This window comes from Cryptomeria japonica, chromosome 8 (assembly GCF_030272615.1).
Source record: "Cryptomeria japonica chromosome 8, Sugi_1.0, whole genome shotgun sequence".
NCBI lineage: Eukaryota > Viridiplantae > Streptophyta > Pinopsida > Cupressales > Cupressaceae > Cryptomeria > Cryptomeria japonica.
In genome coordinates this window covers 450,369,937-450,391,817 of record NC_081412.1, presented here as the reverse complement: position 1 = coordinate 450,391,817, position 21,881 = coordinate 450,369,937, and the positions used below count along the sequence as shown (strand labels likewise).

Genomic DNA, 21,881 nt, shown 5'->3' with positions numbered 1-21,881 from the left:
GATGGATGGAGTTCTTGTGCGAATATGATTTTGACGTTCACTACATCAAAGGGAAGGAAAACGTAGTTGTAGATGCTTTGAGTAGGAGACATCACGAGGTTTACACCATATCTATGGGCATAGATTTGAGAGACCATATACTGCAACATTTGCCAGAAGACGGATGGTATTCAAAGGTTTGTCAGGTGATACGGTCTCAGGATACTCTAGAGGGGAAATATGTGGATTATTCTTTGGAGTCTAATGGACTATTACGCCATAGAGGGCGCATCTATGTACCTTCTTCTAGGGGATTGCAAGAGTTCATTGTCATGGAGGCTCATAGAGCTCCTTATGCAGTGTATCCCAGAGTTAAGAAGATGCATGCTGACCTGAGGCAGCTATATCATTGGCCAGGAATGCGGCAGCTCATTGCTGAGTTAGTAGCCCGATGCCTCGAGTGTCAGAGAGTCAAGGCAGAGCATCGCCACCTAGGTGGGTTGCTCTAGTCTCATGCTATACCAAAGTGGAAGTGGGATACTATATCTATGGATTTCATCATTGGTCTTCCTATGTCATCTCGTCGCCATGATGCTATCTTGGTGATAGTTGACAAGTTGACCAAAGTGGCCCACTTTTCACCAGTTCGTACTACCTTCACAACACCAGCAGTAGCACAGGTGTTCTTGCGAGACATTGTCAGACTTCATGGTGTTCCACACAAGATTATTTCTGATAGGGATTCCCTCTTCACTTCTTCCTTTTGGAAGGCATTACAGGCAGATATGGGCACTAAGCTCAACTTCAGTACAACCTGTCATCTAGAAATGGATGGTCAGACAGAGAGGGTTAACCAGGTGTTAGAGGATATGCTTCACATGTATGTCATGGATCACCAAACCAGATGGGAAGAGTACCTTCCCTTAGTGGAGTTTGCCTATAACAATGGGCATCACACTTCTTTGGGGATGCCACCCTATCAGGCATTATACGACAAGCCTTGTAGGACACTGTTGAGTTGGGACCGCATAGAGGATAGAGTTGCTATTGGTCCTGAGATAGTTCGAGATATGGAACAGTAGGTGGATTTGATTAGGCAGTGTCTTAGAGAGGCATAGGATAGACAGAAGAAATATGCAGATGCGAAGAGGATAGATCATAGCTACTTGGTTGGAGACAAAGTTTTCTTGAGAGTGCAACAACATAAGAGTCCAATCCATTATGGAAAGGGTTCTAAGCTCACACCTCGCTTTGTAGGACCATTTGAGATCCTTGAGAGGATAGGACTAGTTGCCTACCATTTAGCATTGCCACCTAGCCTGTCACGCATCCACGATGTGTTTCACGTATTAGTATTGAGGAAGTATATCTATGATGAGGCTCACATTCTAGATTGGGATGCCTTGCAAGTGGAGTTGGACAGGCAGCTAGCGTTGGAGCCCATTCACATTTTGGCACGCCGGACGCTGGCCCTTCGAGGTCAAGAGCTGGACCAGGTTATGGTCTAGTGGGATTGCTATGATGAGGTTACAGCTTCATGGGAGGATGCAACACATATGAGATCAGAGTACCCCCACCTTTTTGATGAACTCCAAGAGGAAGTTCATGCCTAGAGGGGGAGGGTGTGAGGCCCTACCCCGACTCATTCAAGCATTTCAGTGATTTTGTATGTTGAGACTATTTTGGATACTTTATTTTATGCATTTTGATTTTAGAACTTATATGATTCCATGATTGGGATAACATTGATGTATGTTGATGCTTCATTTATATGCATTATGATATAGACCTCTATATGATTCTAGAATAGGATAGTTTTGCGATGATGTATGTCATTATTGGATTTGTAGGACTTTATTATGATGATAGAATTAGGATGTATGTTTTATGTGTGGATCAAAATTATGAGAATTATGATAATTGCTTCTGTGGAATTATTTGGATATAAGATATATTGAATTGTTCAAATGTAAATTGTATGCAAAGTGTTTGATGTGTATTCTAATTCATGTGTTTAATATTAGATGAGGTTATTTGAAATTACTAATGTGTAATTGAGTTGCGTAGGAAAAAATATCCATGTGACAATGGAAATATTATGGAGAACCAAACCTAGACCTATGTACGTTCGTAAAACTAGGGTTTGTCTATTTGGAGAGACAACACCCTATTTGTATCGTATTTTATTCGTGAAAGTGATTGTTGCATGAATGTTAAATTGAATTTTGTTAATTTGTGTAAATCCGACAAGAGAGAAATTTCAACTGTAATTTTGTAAAAGTATTTTTATTGTGTCACTTGACACATGTGATCGATTTATGTTTTGGTTTTTAAATTGTCTCTTGGAGGGAGTTGTTTAACCATAGCTTTTTCAATTAATTTAATATGGTTTTATATTTTTCTAGGGTAAAGAATCTTTGGGATGGTCAACTTAGGTTTGACCCAAAAATTAACTTTAGAGGGGTTTAAAAGGGGTTAAATGGACACCTAGGGGTAGTTTAATAGGGGTCCCTAAAGACCATAAGGTATACCTAAGGGTTAGGAGTAATTTTAGGCATGTACCAACTCTCATGTGACTATTTAGACACCCTAAAAAGTGACTTTTCTAAGTTGTGTGAAAATCGAAATTAGAAGGCTTGAACTAAGTTGTTAACCTTCCTTTTTAAATGAGAGTTCCCTTTCCCATTTTACCTTAATTTCCTTTTTAGTTTTAGAAACTTGTGAGAACTCTCACTAGAGCCTTCTTAAGCAAGAATGAGAGATTTTGGGGGTAATCACCCACTCTCCATTTTTGGAGACAGGAATTTTGAAAGAGAAAGTTAGATTTGAATCTAGAAATTGGCTAAGTGTAGAGAAGCAAGGATTTGTGGAATTGGGCTGCTCATCCTCAACTAATCTAGCATACCTTGGGGCAGTTAAAGGTTGGTTAAACTTCTCTTGCTTTATTTTTGTATTGCATGTTATGTTGAAAGGATTTGCTTATGTAAAAAGGCTAGTTTCTTGCATGTTTTTCTTGGAAAATTATTGTGTTCTATGTTTTACTTTTTGTATGCATTTTATGTGTTTTGGGAGTAATCAAGGCATCCTACTCTTGAGAGAGAGGATGGTCTTGTGGGTGGTAGAAGTGACAACCCTTGAGTGAGAGGCTCTCGTTATGAGAGTGATCACAAGGGATTTTATGTGACCCTTGCTGCATGGCTCGTTTATGCATTTGGGGGTCATAAGGAGGGAAATAAGACATAAATGCCTTAGGGGGCATAAGGAATGTGGGGTTGTTATACTTATGATGTATTTGGTTTTCCATGAGGTAGCTATATGTTTTTCCATACTTGCAGTTTCCTTAGGGTACCCACCCTTGAAAAGACATCACAATGTGTGGTGCAGTGTAGCCTTGGTTGGGAATGTGATTGTGGTTGTTTTCCCCTGTTTATTTGTGTTTGCATGTGTGTTACCTATCTAGGGTTTGGTTCTCCATGCTCGGGGGTGGCTACCAGTTAGCCTAGGCTGGGAGGTGATCACTCCATGGTCATAGCCTATGTTTTAATTGCAGGTTGTTTGAAGAAAGGAAAGAGGACAAGTAGAAGTTGCTGGTTTTATTTGTTACAGAAAAGATTTGGGAATGGAAAATTTATGTTTTTAAGTTGTAGCAATGTAATAGGAAATTATGTCGTATCTATTTTTCGAAAAGAAATGTATCAAATTTTTTTTTTAAGATCCTCATTTAATAGAAATGAGAGATTCATTTGTATTGAAGGTTATATCCTATTTTAAATGTACTTTAAAGAGATGAAATATTGTATTATGCTATACTGCAGAAAAGAAATGAATATTTCTAGATTTAGTTCCTAAGGTTTTGAAATTAATTCTTTGTTGAGTATTTAATATTTTGTAAAGCAAGAAATTTATTTTACTCTTTTATGCTTATGAAATTAAATAGGAAAATAATGCAATAGTTTAGCATGCAAGTGGAAGGCTGGAAACAAACAAATAGATCTGTTATGGAAGTGCAATCTTCGTTTATTTAAATCTATGATTTTATTTTATTTGCAGAAAATAGAGTCTAAAGTTAAAATAACCATCTCTATAGTTTATTTTAATAATTTCTAGATAAATAAAGTTGTTGTTAGAGTTTATTTAAATACTGTCATTTGTTTATATGCAGAAAATAAAATCTAGAGTTAAATAAATTATTTGAAAATAAATAATTTCTAGATCTAAATAGTTGCGTTTTAAATTTATATACTTCTGTCAATTTTAATTACTTGCAGAAAGTAAATCTGAGGAATCAACAAACTATCTTATTTAAATTTTAGCTTCTTGGCATTTAAATTAAAAAGATGTATATACATTTATTTAATTCTGAAGCCCTTTGATTTATCTGTTAAAATGGTTTTCATATATACAGAATAACAACATAGATTTTCAAGAATGCTCTAAATTTAATACGCAGTTAAAATATAGGTATTTAAATATATATATATATATATATATATATAAATAAATTTATATTCATTTATTTAAAGTTTAAATAAATTCATTTTCTTTCTTTTCTAAAAATATACTTATATATATATATATATAGTAATAAAAAAAATTAATATTAAATAAAAAAAAGTTTTGAAAGGGTCGGCTCGGGCCGAACCACTGTGCAATGCATAGTGGATGGCGGGGGCCGAACACTGTGCATGGCACAGTGGGCGGCCTTGGTCAGCGCCACTGTGGGCGTCCATAGTGGACGGCCTAAGGGCCGCCACTGTGGGCGACCACAGTGGGCTCCACTGCTGCAGCCGTCCACTGTAAACGGCCCGAGGGCCGCCACTGTGGGCGACCGCAATGGTCGTCGCCACTGTGGTAACCCACAGTGAGCGGCTCCGCTCACAAGAATGTTGTCGCCGTTTCCCCAAAACCCCCTACCTAAATGCATGGCTCCCGCTCCTCTGTGAAAACCTTCGGCCCCTGCACAAAAAGATAATAACATTCGAAACTCTAACCCAGTTCAGGTTAGGATATTCGAGAAGCAATGAAGGAAGTAAAGAATGAAAAAAATAATTAAAAAAATAAAAGAAAGAGCATTTTTATTATAATAAAAAAAGGTTAGGGTTTTCATGGTGATTAGGTTTAATGTTAAAACATATTTATGAAATATATATATATATATATATATATATATATATATATATATGTGTGTGTGTGTGTGTGTGTGTGTGTGTGTATAAATATATAATAGATATACATAAGCATATAATAGATATACTTTTATTCATAGAGTTTAAAATGTAAAAGAATAAGACAAATTTTAGATTGAATAATTTAGTAAGTGTTATAAATTATATATGTCTTAATAAACATTTAGAACTTTTATAGCAAATTGGGTAAAGTTAATTTTGGTTATGGGAAGTTAATTAAACTTATAGGTAAATATTCATTATGAAATTTATTGGCCCTTTTGTCAATTATATTTTAGAGAGTTGATTTAAAATAAGTTATGGATTAAAATTGAGAAAATGAAATAATAATTCTTTTAGTATTCCGCATATGATTTAAATTATTTTTGTTTACTTGAGCTAGAGGTTTAAGTTAACTTAAACATAGTTAAAAATAAATATGTTAGAGCATTTCAAAACTTGTTAGCAAATTTAATGTCTTAAGATATAATTTTAAAAAAAAATTATCCCGTTCTTGCCCTAAATTTTGGGCATGACAGATAGAGCCTCGTTGGCAGCAAGCCTTTAGGGCTCTGATGAGGTTATGCACTGTAATCTCTCAAACATTTCTCCATTGTCAAAAGACATCCATAGCCCAGATGGAGTTATTTGCATGTTCCCATAGTCAAGCTTTTATTGTCACACTTGTATGTGTGATATTTCAATAATCTATCATTTTTTTTTTGTTTGCCTTGAGATTGACATAACATTTTTTTCTGTTATTTTCTTTCCTTGACTTGTAGGTAATGAAACTTACTTGGGTATGACAATTACAGTGGCGTTGAAGCAGAATATTGGATTTTCGCTAGCCATATGATCAATTAGGTATCTGTAATGACTTAGAGCTTTTGGTTAATGTGTGAGATATAGCCATTGATAGATTTTGGGTAACAAGACTTGATAGTGAAACTTCTACCCCACCAAGGACAAATATTAAGCACAAGGTGACATTGAAGATGAATGACTAAAGGCCTCCTAAAGACTTCATGAACAAGTATCTAGGAAATGAGACAACCTTCATTCCTTTTAGTGTAGACAGGTGAATAACTCATACAATCATCATGCTTTATTGATGCAACTATATGAGAAAGCAACAATGATATGCAGATATATGTTGTGCCATGGTGATATGAAAGCAACTATGATGCACTCTGAACTAGAGATACAATGCAGTACTGAAAAATTGAAATGAACCCAACCTTAGATGTAATATCTTTTTAGGTGTATGTTGTTATTGAGTTGGTATGAAATTTGTGTAGATAATTCATTAGTCTTTGTTTGAAGAGTTGGATGAACCTGTCTTTTTCAATAGGATATGCAGCTATGAGTCTTTCATGTACAGTTTTCGCTATAGCCTCCTTATTTTTAAACCAATTCCGCTGTGGTAAATCTTCTTGCCCCCAGTGTTTCAAGTGTGGGCGTATGAGAAAAATAGATTTTGGTTTCAAAGTTGTGACATGAGTGGGTGTTATGCCTATTTTTATTGATGCACTTGAAGAGTATGATGAAACAATTTTGGGTGTTGATTTCATTAGCTGGTGTTATGCTTGTTTCTGCCACGATATTGGCATTTGATGATGGTGCACATACCATTGTTGACAACTTGTCTTGTGTAGTATGATCTAGATTGTTAATTTTATTCATAAGGGGTTCATGAACAACTTGCGTATTGGAATCATGAGAGAGATTAGGAGAAATGATAATGGGATCTTGTTTAGGAGGTGGATGTTGGATGGTACTTGAAAAAACATCTTGCTCTTGTGAAACAAGGGTGTTATTATAAGTGGAATAGAAAAGAATGAGGGGATCATCATAATATTCTTGATAGGTGGATTCTTCATCAAAAACTGGGTAGGATGAAAAGGTTTGTTCTTGATCTTGATTTATTTTATGACTGATTTCTTCTGATTTTGGATTGTCCTCCTAACATGGGGGAGTTTGCATGGGATATTTTTGGAAGGTTTCAACCTTTTGACTTGATGAGAAAGGATTTTGAATGAAACTCTCTAAATCATGACTTGAATTAGATTGAATTTGTGCTATAGATACCCCTTGGGAGATTGTGCTATTAGATGAAGATAGCATGGATTGGTCTTGTGTAACTTCAAGGGATGATGAAATGGTGGATAGATGTGGTTGATTTGGACTTTAGTTGAAAGGGATTTAATTTTGGTTGAAAGGAGTATGATTTTGGTTGAAAGAGGTTTGATTTGGACTTTGTTTGAAAGGGATTTGATTTTGGTTGAAAGGAGTTTGAATTTTGGGTTGATATGATTGGTATGATTGATATGTTGGGTTGAAAGAAGGTTGACATGACTCTAGTGTTGGTTGAACTGAGATATGAATGATTTTGTTGAAGAATGAAGGTTGGCATGTTTGAATGGTCTCATAAGAAGAAGAAGGTTGACTTGATAACGATTCCCTCGTGGTTATCACCTCCCTCATCATATTTTCTAGCCAGCCCCTATGGTTGCTAGGACTAGTCATGTCTCTCAGTTGTTGTTGCAAAGTATTGATTTGTTGAGCTAATGTTTCTATGGATGGCAATAGAATAGGAATAGAAGGGATGGATTCTTCACATTCCTTATGAAATGCATAATGCCAATCCATGATGTTTTCTTGATTGGTTTGAACATAAGATCACAACATGTAAGATGCTTTCTTCATTTCTAGAATGTTGTAAAAGTTTCATTTGATGTTGAATCAGTGGCTCCCTCGACTTGTGGCACTGAAGGCCCAATAATCCTGGATGCGGCTTGTGCTCCTCTGGACGATGACTCTGAAGACTCCGAATGATTCTGGTTGTGTCACCTTTCTCATTATTCTTTGTTTTCTATTTATTTTTGTTTGTTTGAAGGCCTCTGACCGGTTCCGTTATCTACTTCCAGTGTTTGCGACTGGTGTTTTTTACTTGTCCAGCCTGAATTGTTGGTTTCTTCTTGTATGTAGAATAGAGGTAGGGTAAGGGGTTTTGTTCCTGGTTCTTTCCCCCTACCGCTCTCACTGAACTAGGCCTTGTATTCTCCTATTTTGATTAATACAAGGGTGCTGCCCCTCTACAACTATTTAGTTATTAAAAAAAAAATATAGCCATGAAACATGATAGATATATACCTAGAAATATTTGGAGTCATTAATTAACTGACAACCCCATGCTACACTACTTTCAAACTTATTTAATCTCTTCAAAATGTCATCTGGGAGATATGTGTTGATTAAAATCATGGAAAAGAACATAACAACATGAACAATAGAAGATACTAAAGAGTTCTTTAAGTATTCAGATAATGTTGGATGGTATTTTTTAGCTATCCATTCAGCATCTTGAAATTCTGCCCAAATTAATGTCTTCCACTGCAATATGGGATATGAAATTCAACCTAGAATTTTATATATATATAATCATAAATGCATAAAATTTATATGTGCATATTTATAAACATCAAGTTGGAACCAAAGCAAAACACATTACATACATAATCCTTCATCCATTCTTGTACTCATGGACCATGTATTTTTTCAGCCTCAATAGCTATTCCTGTATATGTTTTTGCATCCATTCTTGTACTCATGGACCATGTATTTTTTCAGCCTCAATAGCTATTCCTGTATATGTTTTTGCATGTAAACTGAAGACTGATTTGCATATAATTTGGAAGTTGGTCCATCATTGACATATCCCAATTACATATTAAAGTTAAAATAAATATCTTTATATAACAAGTAAAAAATCATGACAAAAAGATACCTCATTATACATTACTATGATATAAAATTTTGATTTTCTGTTAGGATTACATTTTAGTGATCATAAATTCTACAATAACTTACTTGATCAAAGCTTCCCTAAAAGGTATGAGCTCATCAATAGTTCCATAAGTATCAAAAATGTCATCAACAACAATAATCAGAGTGCCCAGTTTAGCATAGCATAACCTGGTTGCTGCATACTCAGACTCATACAATCCACATGTAGACCAAAAATAATTTTCCACATGTCGATGCCTAAAGAAACTAAGTAGCTTCACGATTGCCTCATCCCACCATTTGAAAATTTATAGCAGGAAAAACATATAGCCCAGTTTAAATAATAAACAACCACAAGTTTTAATGAATTTAACCTCAACTCATTATTTTAAGGCTAAACTGATGACCATGTATGAAAGACTGGCTGTCTTTATTTTACTTATTCCTTGCCTTGATGTTTTAAATACATTGCAAAGTTAATTCTCTATTAAAGGCAATGAAGAAATTAGATATGATCGTATTACTCGACCAATTGTTTGAGTTCATTTTGATGGCGAGATTGCAAGATATTGAAATCCAATATTGGTAATTCCAAAATCTTTTTACTCCATTCATTTGGCACCCTGAAAGAAAGTTATCGAGACAATTTAGTATGATGTTTTAATTGAGCAGTCTGTTTCTGTTTAGAAAAAGATTGTATGGACTTACTTATAGATTCCCTCCATTAACATCCAAGAATCTATATCTTGTCTAAATATTTGGATAGTGTTCCATGCCTCCCACCTTGGGATTCTACATCTCCATGGATATCGCAGAGTATACTCCAATTGTAATAAAAAGTTACAATATTATGTGGCTGCTTTTTATTAAAATATGTGGCGAGGGTCTCCAATCCATTACAAATCTAACATTAAATCGTATAAAATCTGAATTAGAACAAAACTAGTCACAGAGACAGCAAATCATATAAAATATGAAAGAATATAAACAAATGGGCATTATATATTAATGTAACTCACTCCATAAGGTGATGAAAGAGACTGAAAAAAATCACGCTCCCAGATATTGGCATGGTATTTCCCAATTCTTCTAACTACAGTATTTTCCTCTGTTTCATCTTCTCCATTGACATAACAAGTATCAACTAGTAATTAAGGATTATTTAAATATTTAAATTATATGAGTGTCAATGGGTTTTTGATTTTTGATTTATTAATGATTACAAAAATTTACTGTCGATTAAGTCTTGTTGAATGGAAGATAAATTTGACAGATGATGATCTGTTAATGAACAGATGTTGAAAAGTTCTTATTGAATGGATCAATCTCACTGAGTTCATCAAAAATCAATTTATACTAAATATAAAACAAATTTGACAAAACATATCAATCGTTTATTAAAAACAAATCATATGAACAGATTCCCCAAAGACCGAAGCAAATTTCCAAAGTTACAAGAATATTTCACGACTTTGACAGCAGGAAATTGTCTTGGTTTGAGAGAGTCGGCCAGAAAAGTAGCCTTAGTGCGCAGCGATATTAAAGGCTCTGCCCTTACTGATGGGTAAATTTCGTACGGAAAAAAGGTAATATAGTTTCTTGATGTTATTTTAATATTGGTTTTTAAATTAATTTTTTTTAAACTTCAATTATATATATTTTTCAGTTCAAACAGTTATTCAAGGTATGGACATTCATCAAAGCATGAATGGTAGAAGATATCAAATTGTTTTATCTGTCATTATGTAATCCAACATGAATGCAAATGTAGAAGTCATGAAATAGTAATGATTATTAACTTTAAAATGATGTACAAAACTTTTGAAATGACATTTTAAATTTCTTTGTGCGTTCTTAGATTGTCTTGGAATGAGGACCTTTTAAACAAGGCGCATGGATCTATTGAAGCATAAAGCATAGAGGAATATCCTTAGATGTTTAATTTCTACTACTGTATTTATTGATTATGAATGTGTAATATAGTAGAGCCAACTGTATAATTAGATAAGGAAATGAGGTGGATTAGAGAGGGCCTAAATACAAAATAAAAATTGGTCTTAAAGATATCAAAAAGAAAAATTAAAGTTTTTACCTATTTATAAATGAATATAGTAAATTTTTGTTTAGTAATTTAAGCTATTAAAAGAAAGTTTCAAATGAGATAATTATAATTAGATGAAATGAGAAATAAAAATATAATTTATGCACATTTAACAAAGGATACAATTTCTTCTCTTCTCTTCTCAAAAAATGGAGAGTGAGAGAATGGTTCCTAGGGTTTATTTAAGATGGACGTGTTTTAGGGGATTCAGAGGTGGAGGACTATGACAATGAGGATGAAGGGAATAGCTTGGGTTTCTCTGCCCTTCCATGACAATGGTTTTCAAATGAGTTTTTTGGGCCTTGCTTGGATTTGGTGGAAACCTCCTGTGTCGGCTCCCATGTCACAGTTATGGGGGTTTTCGTTTCTTCCCAGTTCTGGGAGCCTGATGGCAGCTTGAAAGACCCTTTTCCCTAGGCCTTTCACCGATGATTAGCAAAGTCGGTTTCCGCATGGCTCGGGGTCAGCTTCCCCAAGCTTTTCTTCTCCCTTCCCACCCCTGCAATGTGCAAGTTTTGGGTGGAGCTCTATCCATGTTGTCTGTCTTCTTTGATGGAGGCTTTCAATGGCTAGAGGGTAGGTTTGGTCTCGAGACTGTGACTTATTTTTTGCTGTAAGGGACTCCAGTTGGAGTCTATGTGCTTCGGGATTTTCTCTGCATGCCTGTCTCTTGATCTTACTTGAGTCTCCTATGGTTTAGTGCATGGAATGGTCGATGGTGGATCTAGGTTGCGGGTTTTGTTTTCTACATTTGGAACCCTTATTTAGTTGTCTTGTACTTGTGGGCTTTTGGGCATTCCTCTGCCCTCTTGCAGAGATGGTGGCGGGGAGATTTTTCCCCTACTTATTGTGGTGTTTTATTTTTCTAGAGTTCTGTGTGTTCCATTGTTTCTGTTGTTCTCTAGTTTTTATGTTTTTTTGTTTGGAGTTGGAGCTTTTGTTGCCTTTTCTCCTCTACATGGCTAAAAGGTTACTAGCAATTTTCAAGCGATCATTGATGGATCTATTTTTTTGTTAGGGTTTGGTTTTGTCAAGGCCTTGGTCATCCCTTGTTCTTTCAGATGGGCCTTTGTGGTTTTTGGTTGGGTTCCTTCCTATATGGCTTCTATGGAGGTGAAGTATATCCTTATTGTGGTGGGGTCTCTAATGGTTACTTTTTTGGGAGAATGGTGTATATTGCTTGTCACTCTCCTTCCTATTCTCTATTGAGGTGGGGGTTTCTCTTATTGAGGTTGGGATCTACTCTAGGAGGGAGGTTGGTGGATGCTCTATGTGGCATTTTCTCAATTAATGCTACTTGAATACTAGATTGTGGCCTTTTTGGTTCACCCCTCTACCTTTATTCTTCTCTATTTCTCTTATTGAGGTGTGATTCTCTCCTATTAAGGTGGAAAGGAGTTCAACTATTGACGAGTTGATTTGTGGTTGGGAATTCCAAGATAGATGTTGTTGGGTGGTTCAAGGTGCCTTTTCGAAACACTTATTGAAGCTTGGGGGAACCTTTGAAAAATCCCTCCTCTTTTTGCACCTAGTGGTCTAGGAGGTTTTCTAGTTGGATCGTTTGGTTGCCATCCTAATTCTGTCTTTCTAGATAGTTAGTTTCTAGATGTGAATGTTTAGGGCACCTTTTCAAAACCCATGAAGGTTGTGGATCCTTTTTAAAGCCCTTGAAGGTTTTGGGAGCCTTGTTAAATCCCCTGTTGTTGGTCCTTATGCTCGATTTGCTACATTTTTCTCTGTTGGACTGAGTTTGTTTCCTTCTTTGTACAAGGGTTCAAAGCCCTTTCAAAATCTTGCTTACATAATAATAATAAAATCATAGATATATCCATATACATTTAATTAACCTACTTAACTTATATTAAAATTAAATACAAACTTATTAACGAAAATTAACCATATAATCAATTATATAATTAAATATTAATTTAAATATTTCATATAAAAAGAATTGAAAAATAAATATATTGCAAGCTAAAAAATTTAGTTTGAATATAAATATAAAATTATATATAAGAAGTTTAATGATTATGGTAAATAATTAAATGAAAAGATTTAAAGGAATTAATTATAAATATGTTTTGTCATTTTGATTAGATAAGCTCGGGAAAGTAATGATGGAGCATCCCTAGTTATAAAGCAATTCTACATCAACCAAAATGATAGTTTCGTTTCTTGCATTTCAATTTGTAGCTATCTCAACACTTTCTTTTGTAAGTCATTATATCTTTCTCTTCTTGCCTTGTGGATCTATATTTACACTCAAAATGAGGTCTTCTACATCATATCCATAAATCTTGTGATTTGCATTTGTCATTGGTAAGTTATTGCTCCCGAAAGTTTAATCATTTTCTCTACTAGAGCATTCTAGTCTAGTTCTGACTTTCCACCTACAAACCTTTCCCATTGTCTTTGGTCTTAAAAGGAACATCGTTTGAGGTATTTGGGTGCTAGGGAAACCCATTCCCATGGTCTGTAGTTACATGTTGTTATCTTCCACAATGGATCATCTTATAATTTGAGGTAGGCATATACATATCATCATTCTTCAAGTTTTGAGACTTTTCGAGTGGACGAGAATCTTTTCTAGAGCTAGAGAAACATATATAAGATAATTTGGTAATCATTCAAAATTCAGTTAGGTGGTTAGATTGTAATTTTGATCATTAGAATTGAGTCTTTCAATACAACAATCTAAGGGACTGTGATCAGGCCAGTGTGCCCATTGTATATCTTGTAATGCTTTGTGGCAGGCATGTGAGACCATTGTTATTCTGTATATGAAGGTATACGATGTAATGAATATTGTTGATGGTGAATATAAAAATATTCTTGTTTGTTGATCATTTTCTTGTGTTATTTCCATTGTGTTGAACTCTATGTTGCATGACTGGATAGTCCTATTTGAACCCTCTAGTCATGAATGCATCAAGTGGTATCAAATTGAGATTTTACTTCTTGTGGAGCAAAGGATTTCTTGTGTTGAATAGATCACTAACCTAAGGCAGTCTGCAAGTGACTCTGAGGCAGTTGAAACCTTGTAGCTAGATCACTGAATTAAGGCAATTGCATCAGATCCAAGGAAGAAATATTTTCGAGGAGAATAATTTCTTTTATAAATTTTGTTGATAGAATGAATGCAATGTTGGATATGATGAGAGAAATGAGAGTTTGATTGGATGTTGTAGAAGAACAGAGAAGGAGATATCTAAACCCTAGACATGAGGAAAAAAGTGATGATGAAGTAGATCAAAACCTAATTGAACATGATTCTAGAAAAGTGGAAGAAGAGTCAAATTAGATAAAGATAATGAAAGTTATTTCAAATATTACCCAAAGACCTAGAATTGAGATTCAAAACAATGCATGAAATTTAATCCCTGAGGAATTAATTGACTAGATAAATGATATGGAGGAAAACTTTGAATATAAGGAAATTGGAGATTTAGAAAGGGTAAGTTTTGCAAAAACTAAGTTGAAAGGTCATGTTGCTTTATGCTAGAAGAAGTTAAATTGGATAGGAATAGGAGAGGAAATGACAAAATTAAAAAATTGGATAGGATGGTGGCAAAATTAAATAATCAATTCATACCTACTGATTATGAGCTTGAGTTGTTGAAGGGACTGCAAAACCTAGTCCAAAAAAGGAGAAATTTGTGAGAGAGTACACTAAAGAATTCTACAAAGTGAACATTAGGGCTAGACATAGTGAAGCAAGTAAAGAAAAGATTGTGTGGTACATTAGTGGACCAAGAACAAACATTCAAGAAGAATTGAGTCTGGTATGGATAACCAAATTTGAGGAAGCATGCCAATTTGTACTAAAGGTGGAGGAGAAGCTCAACAAGTATGAGTAGAGACAAAGGTCTGGAAGAGGAATATTTCAAAGAGGAAGAATACAGTCTTGAGAAGGAATACCCTATGCTAAGAAAAACAAGAAAGATAAGACCTACCACATTGAACAAAAAGAGGGCAACTCATACCACAAACGAAGAGATGACAAAAATTTCTACCACAGTAATAGAGGAGGCTAAAATTCCTTCTACAATGATGGTTACCAAAGAGATGGAAGTAGATCTAAGAAGAGACCATTTAGAGGAAATGTTTCAAGTATGGAGATGAAGGGTACAAAGCATTCGAGTGTCATCAAGGGAGTACTGGTGAGAGAACTAAGAACAATGTAAGTGTATCCCATGTAGAGGAAGAACCTATTAGATCACCTAGTTTAGTTGGAAAATTGGTGAAGGGTGAGTCATACGTGATGAAGGGAGATTTTTCACAAGAAATAATAATCGAGGAGCCACTACAAAGGAAGAGTTTTTCAAAACAAGATGCAAATCAGAAAGTGTTGCAAAGGCATTGTCGATAGTGGTAGGAAAAACAAATAATTTTCAAAGGAGATGGTGAGCAAGCTAAAATTGAAAAGTTTGAAACGTCCAATACCCTACAAGATAGCATGGATTCAAGATGAGCATAAAATACTGGTAAGTGAACAATGTTGGGTGAAATTTCACATAGGAGATCTTATCATGATCAAGTATTGTGATATTATGCCCAATTTAGGATTTTTTACTAAGGTGGGATTTGATTACTTAAAATTAATCAAACTGTAGAAGTGTGGTTAGTAAAAATAATTAATTATAAAATTGATTATGGAAGGGCACAACAATTAATTAAATATAATTTAATTGATTATGGAAGAAAATAAATAATTAAATATAATTTAATTAATCACTATGACAAGAAGAATATATGTTAAAATGAACTTGATTTTATGTTAAATTCAAGTAATTGAATTTAGATGTCTACAAGAGCATTCTATTTAGAGTTATTCTTTTTTAGCTCAAGTTCACTTAGTTGATCTAAATACTTGAGTTTTGTTTCATGCCTTTATGTATTTTTTAGTGCCCCTAATATTAGATTAGGGATTCGCTTGTTTTCTACAAATAAATCATTATGCATTGTATTAGTTATTCTCTATTTTTTTTTTAAAGTAATATAGCATATCTTTTTTGCTACTTTTGTTTGTGGAATGTGTCAATTTGTTTGTTATTTGATCTTGTAGGTGATTGTGTTGTAAAACTCAACACACACACACATATGGACATTTTACATATTAAAAATGATTCAAAAAATAAATTCAATTTTTTTAATACTTGTACTCAATGAATTCTAGAAACTTCTAACATGTCTTTTGACTTAGAGAAAAGAATATTCTAGAAATTATCAATATTTATCAATAGTTATATCCATATAAATTTTAGACATAATGTTTAAAAAATTAAAATTACTCATTAAAATTATTAAATAATATACTTATTTATTTTTTATAATATTAATATTTTATTTTAAAATCCATTTCATTATCTTAAAATTATTATAAAAAAGTTTTTCAAATTCATAAAAAAAAAAGATAAGATTTACCACTCTATACTAGAAGTTTGGTGAATTCAATTGGTTGGTTTTTGTTGATATGTGACGACTGATCAACAAAGTACTATACAGGATGTTTTTGTTGATGAAAACCGACATTGTAATAAAACCCTAAAAAGGCTGACTTTGTTTGTTGCCCTAAAAATGCATGTTATAAGCGACTGAGATGCCTAACACATTGTAAGGTTGATGTACTATTTTTGCTGGATAATAAGAAAGATTGGACGACTGTGTATGGTGGACGTAACCCATTATGGATGAACTACGTTAAAACTCTATTTTATTTGTGTCCTATTTTATTCCTTTATCTTTTGTATTTAAATCTGCATATAATTGTTAGTTCATATTTGCTTCGGATCTGCTAGAAACCCTAACAATTGGTAACAAAGTGAGGTTTTATGTAAATTGGCAAGACTTTCAGTTTTGAGTGGGAGCAATGGAGGATTCCAAATTCAAGGTCGAAAAGTTTAACGACCAGAATTATCAGTTATGGAAAATGCAGATGGAGGATTACCTGTATCAAAAGGATTTGTGGCGGCCATTGGAAAGAAAGGCAAAGAAAGTGACCACAATGTCAGATGAAAATGTTGGCATTATAACAGACAAGGGAGATTGTTGGCATTCCAATTACAATAAGAGATTGTTGGTATTTCAATAAGGATATTGAGAAGGTTGTTGATGACTATGGATATAACTGATTAAGGATGTTCACTGTCTTAACATTATTATTTTGTCACTCATGTCAAGAAATTGATTTTCTGATTCAGTATGATGTTGCCATATCTTAAGAAGTATGTTTTGAAAAGAGTTAAGATGTCGATAAAAGACACAGAAAGAATGTAATGAATAAGGGGAATAACAAGTTATTCAATGGGCAACTATTACCGAGTTAGACAATGATGACATCATGATGTTTAGATTGTTTTGATATCCTACATATGCTATTGTTTGTAAGGTTAATACTATACTATGTTACCGAGCAAAGAACCTAGTTGGTAAACCCTAAGGAACCTAGTCGGTAAACCCTAAGGTTATCGCTATCGGTTAATGAAGGCATAATGTCTAGCGAGTAAAGTTTAGTATTTACCGAGTTGCAACCGAGTAATAATAGAATGCATTGAATGTATAAAAGCATTATTTAATGAAGGAAGATGATGAGTTGGAGTTGATTAAATGATTGGTAAGCCATGCATGAAGTTTGTTAAAGAATCTATGGCAATAGAAGATCGGCTGGAAGATCTACAGCTCAGATTGAACCGCAATACCTTAGCACAAGTTCCAAGAAATGTATGCAAGTTCCAAGGTGAGGTAAAACATTTTCAGATCGAAGGATACATTGAACTTGGTCGAGTTTGATGATCTGATGGCTATGATTGATCATGGGAAATGTGATCAAGGAGATTAAGCGGTTGGCAAATTGTTTATAAATAAAGAACTGTTGATAAACAATGTATGCGGGCAAGTGTAAAAACGAGAATGCTACATAGTGATTATCGAGCACAGAAGCTTGAAGATCTGTTTTGATAACAAAGTATAGAGCCCAGTAGAGGGACAAGATAAGTCCTATGACTAAGATTGTATTGAGCAAATAAGAATCTACTTTAGCATTTATAGATGTGAAGTTGCAGATATATTTTATTACTGTTATTTTGTAAAGTGACAGAAAATCTCTTAACCGAGTGGACTTAACAGTCTTATTTGTAAAACCCTCTAGCAAGGTGACATTCAGATTGAGTGTTTGAAATCCTTTAACAAGGTCACCTCTAACAAGGTGAAGATCCTAACAAATCTGAGGGAAATCCCTTAACCGGGTCACATCTAGCAATGTGTTTGTAAATTTTAATAGGATTTTCTTTTAACCGAGCATACTCTAGAAGAGTATATTTCTTAGTGGGTCCGAAATCCCACAGTGGTTTTTCCCTATATGGGTTTCCACGTTAAATCTGGTGTTATATGTTGTGTGATCTTATCTGTTTATGAGTCTGCATGCTTTATAGTTTTTCTGATAAAGTTTACCGAGGTTGAATCTGTTGTTTTTATGGAAGATTAAGTTTGTATGATTCACCCCCCCCTCTCATCTTGTTAGCTTGGCATCTGTACTAAACATATTAGTATTAGAACTATCAAAAGAGTGGGACATTTTAGATAGAAAGGCACTGGGATCCATTCGATTGTGCCTTGCACCGTCTGTAGCTTTCAATATAACAGAAGCAAAAACAGCTGTAGATTTGATGGCGACATTGGCTAAGTTGTATGAGAAACCCTCGGCTTCGAATAAGGTATTTCTTATGAAGCATTTGTTTAATTTGAAAATGAGTGAGGGAGGATCTGTAGCGGAGCACTTAAATGAATTTAATACAATTAGCAGTCAATTGTCTTTGGTAAAAATTACTTTTGCAGAAGAGGTTAGAGCTCTCTTGATTTTATGTTCTTTGCCAGAAAGATGGAATAGCTTGGTTATGGCTGTAAGTAACTCTGTCTTTGGTAAAAATACTTTGATATTTAATGATATTGTTGGTGTTATCCTAAGCGAGGAAATGCAAAGGAAAAGCACAGGTGAGACTCGAACATCATCAAAAAGTGTTTTGAATGTGGAGAACAGAGGAAGATCAAAGGAAAGAGGAAAAGGCATTGGGAATGAGAAGTCATGAGGGAAGTCAAAGAAAGGACGCTCTCAATCTAGAGGAAAGAAAGATTGTTGGTACTGCGGAAAGCCTGGTCATCTAAAGAAAGATTGTTGGTCTCGAAAAAACAAAGAACGAGACAAAAATGAAAATGACAGTAAGGAAGCTAATATTGCAAGTAATACTTTACAAGATGCTTTAATCTTATGTTTGGATAATGTTAATGATTCCTGGGTAATAGATTCTGGGGCTTCATTTCATGCTACACCCCATAGAAAATATTTTCTAGATTACATTCAAGATGATTTTGAATAGGTATATTTGGGTGATGATGAGCCCTGCCAAATTGTTGGAAAAGGAAAGATAAAGATCAAGTTGCAGAATGGAAATGATTGGTTTCTGTAGGAGGTAAGACATGTTCCTAATTTAAGAAGAAATTTAATTTCTGTAGGGCAACTAGGTAGTGAAGGTTGCATAGGTACCTTCTCAGACAGTATATGGAAGGTCACTAAAGGATCATTAGTAGTAGCTAAAGGTGTGAAGGTAGGCACATTATATATGTGTACTGGTAACACTTACTCTACCTTAGCTACTACAGATAAAGTTACTGCAGGGACAACAATAATAGATGTTGCAAGAACGGATTTGATAATGTGGCACCATAGGCTTGGGCACATGAGTGAGAAAGGGATGAAAATCCTTCACTCCAAAAATCTATTGCTAGGACTAAAGAAGATTGATTTAGAGTTTTGTGAAAACTGTGTTTATGGTAAACAGAAAAGAGTCAGATTTCTCAAGGCTGGGAAAGAGAAGAAGAGTGAGAAGTTAGAGCTTGTGCATTCAGATATATGGGGACCGGCTCAGGTATCATCTCTTGGTGGCTCTTTTTATTATGTTATTTTTATTGATGACTCAACTAGAAAAACATGGGTATATTTCCTAAAACAAAAATCAGATGTTTTTGAAACTTTTAAGAAATGGAAAGCTTTGGTTGAGAATGAGATAGGAAAAAAGTTGAAGTGTCTCAGATCTGATAATGGAGGTGAGTATTGCAGAAAAGAATTTGAAGATTACTGCTCCTTAAATGTTATTCAAAAGCAGAAGACAGTTCCAGGAACTCCACAGGAAAATGGTGTGTCAGAGAGAATGAATAGGACTATCATGGAATGCGCGAGGAGCATGAGATTGCATGTTGGATTGCCCTTACATTTTTTGGTAGATGTTGTACATACTATTGTCTATTTGAGAAATAGAGGACCTTCAACCCCTTTGGATGGTGGTATTCTAGAGGAGGCATGGACTGGTAAAAAGGTAAATTATTCTTTTCAGAAAACCTTTGGTTGTAAAGCTTTTGTCCATGTTGATAAAGAAAATAGAACCAAGCTTGATGCTAAATCTTAGAAATGTACCTTCATTGGATATGGGATAGATGAATATGGATATCAGTTATGGGATTTTGAAAATAAGAAAATAATTAGAAGTAGAGATGTTATATTCAATGAGAAGGTTATGTATAAAGAACAGGTGCATGAAAAGAAGCATGAACAGGACAAACAAGAATATGTGGTGTTGGATGAGATTCCTGAAAATGAAATGCCACAGGTACCTGATGCTCGGCAACAACATATTGTCCCACAAACTCCTGCAAGTATTAGACGTTCTACAAGGTCAAGTAGACCCCATGAAAGATTTTCTCCCTCTTTGTATTCTATTTTATTAACTGATTATGGTGAACCATAAGAATATGAAGAAGCTATGCAGGTGGATGCCAAACAATAGTGGGAGCTAGGCATGAAAGAGGAGATGGACTCCTTGATGAAAAATAAGACTTGGGACTTAGTCCCTTTACCTGCAGAAAAAAGAGCTTTGCTTAACAAATGGGTTTATAGGCTAAAGGAGGAGGAAGGAGGCCAGAAAAGATATAAGGCCAGACTTGTGGTAAAAGGTTTTGCACAGAAAAAGGGTATAGATTATGATGAAATATTTTCTCCAGTTGTAAAAATGACTTCAATTAGAACTGTACTTAGTCTTGTGGCTGTAGATGATTTACATCTTGAACAATTAGATGTCAAAACAACTTTTCTCCATGGAGATTTGGAGGAGGAAATTTACATGTTGCAACCACAGGGATATGAGGTCAAAGGTAAGGAGAACTTGGTGTGTAGGTTGAAGAAAAGTTTGTATGGCCTAAAGCAAGCACCCCGACAATGGTATTTAAAATTTGATAGTTTCATGGTTGAACATGGTTATCATAGATGTCATTCTGATCATTGTGTATATTTTAAGAGATTGGATAATTGCAGTTATATTATCCTGTTGCTTTATGCTGATGACATGCTTGTTGTTGGGTCTAACATGCAACATATAAATGATCTTAAACAGAAATTAGCCAGGTCATTTGCTATGAAGGATTTGGGTGCAGCTGAGAAAATTCTCGGTATGAGGATCACACGGGATAGGAAAAATAGAACCTTGAATTTGTCCCAAAGTGAGTATATAAAGAAGGTGTTGAAAAGATTTAACATGCAGGATGCAAAAGAAGTTAGTACACCTTTGGCTAGTCATTTCAAATTGACTAAGGAGATGTGCCCAAAGGCACAGGAAGAGGTAAATAAAATGTCTAACATCCCGTATTCATCAGTTGTTGGCAGTTTGATGTATGCAATGGTATGCACAAGGCCAGATATTGCACATGCAGTGGGAGTTGTGAGCAGGTTTATGAGTAATCCGGGTATGGAACATTGGAATGCTATGAAATGGATTCTTCGGTATTTGAAAGTAACTACTACGAAG

At 34.6% G+C, this 21,881-nt stretch overlaps 1 pseudogene; it reads right to left on the bottom strand.

Annotated features, from left to right (window-relative positions):
• Positions 1-8,297: 8,297 nt before the first annotated feature.
• Positions 8,298-9,757, bottom strand: LOC131052779 (sesquiterpene synthase Cad-like; annotated as a pseudogene).
• Positions 9,758-21,881: the final 12,124 nt, after the last annotated feature.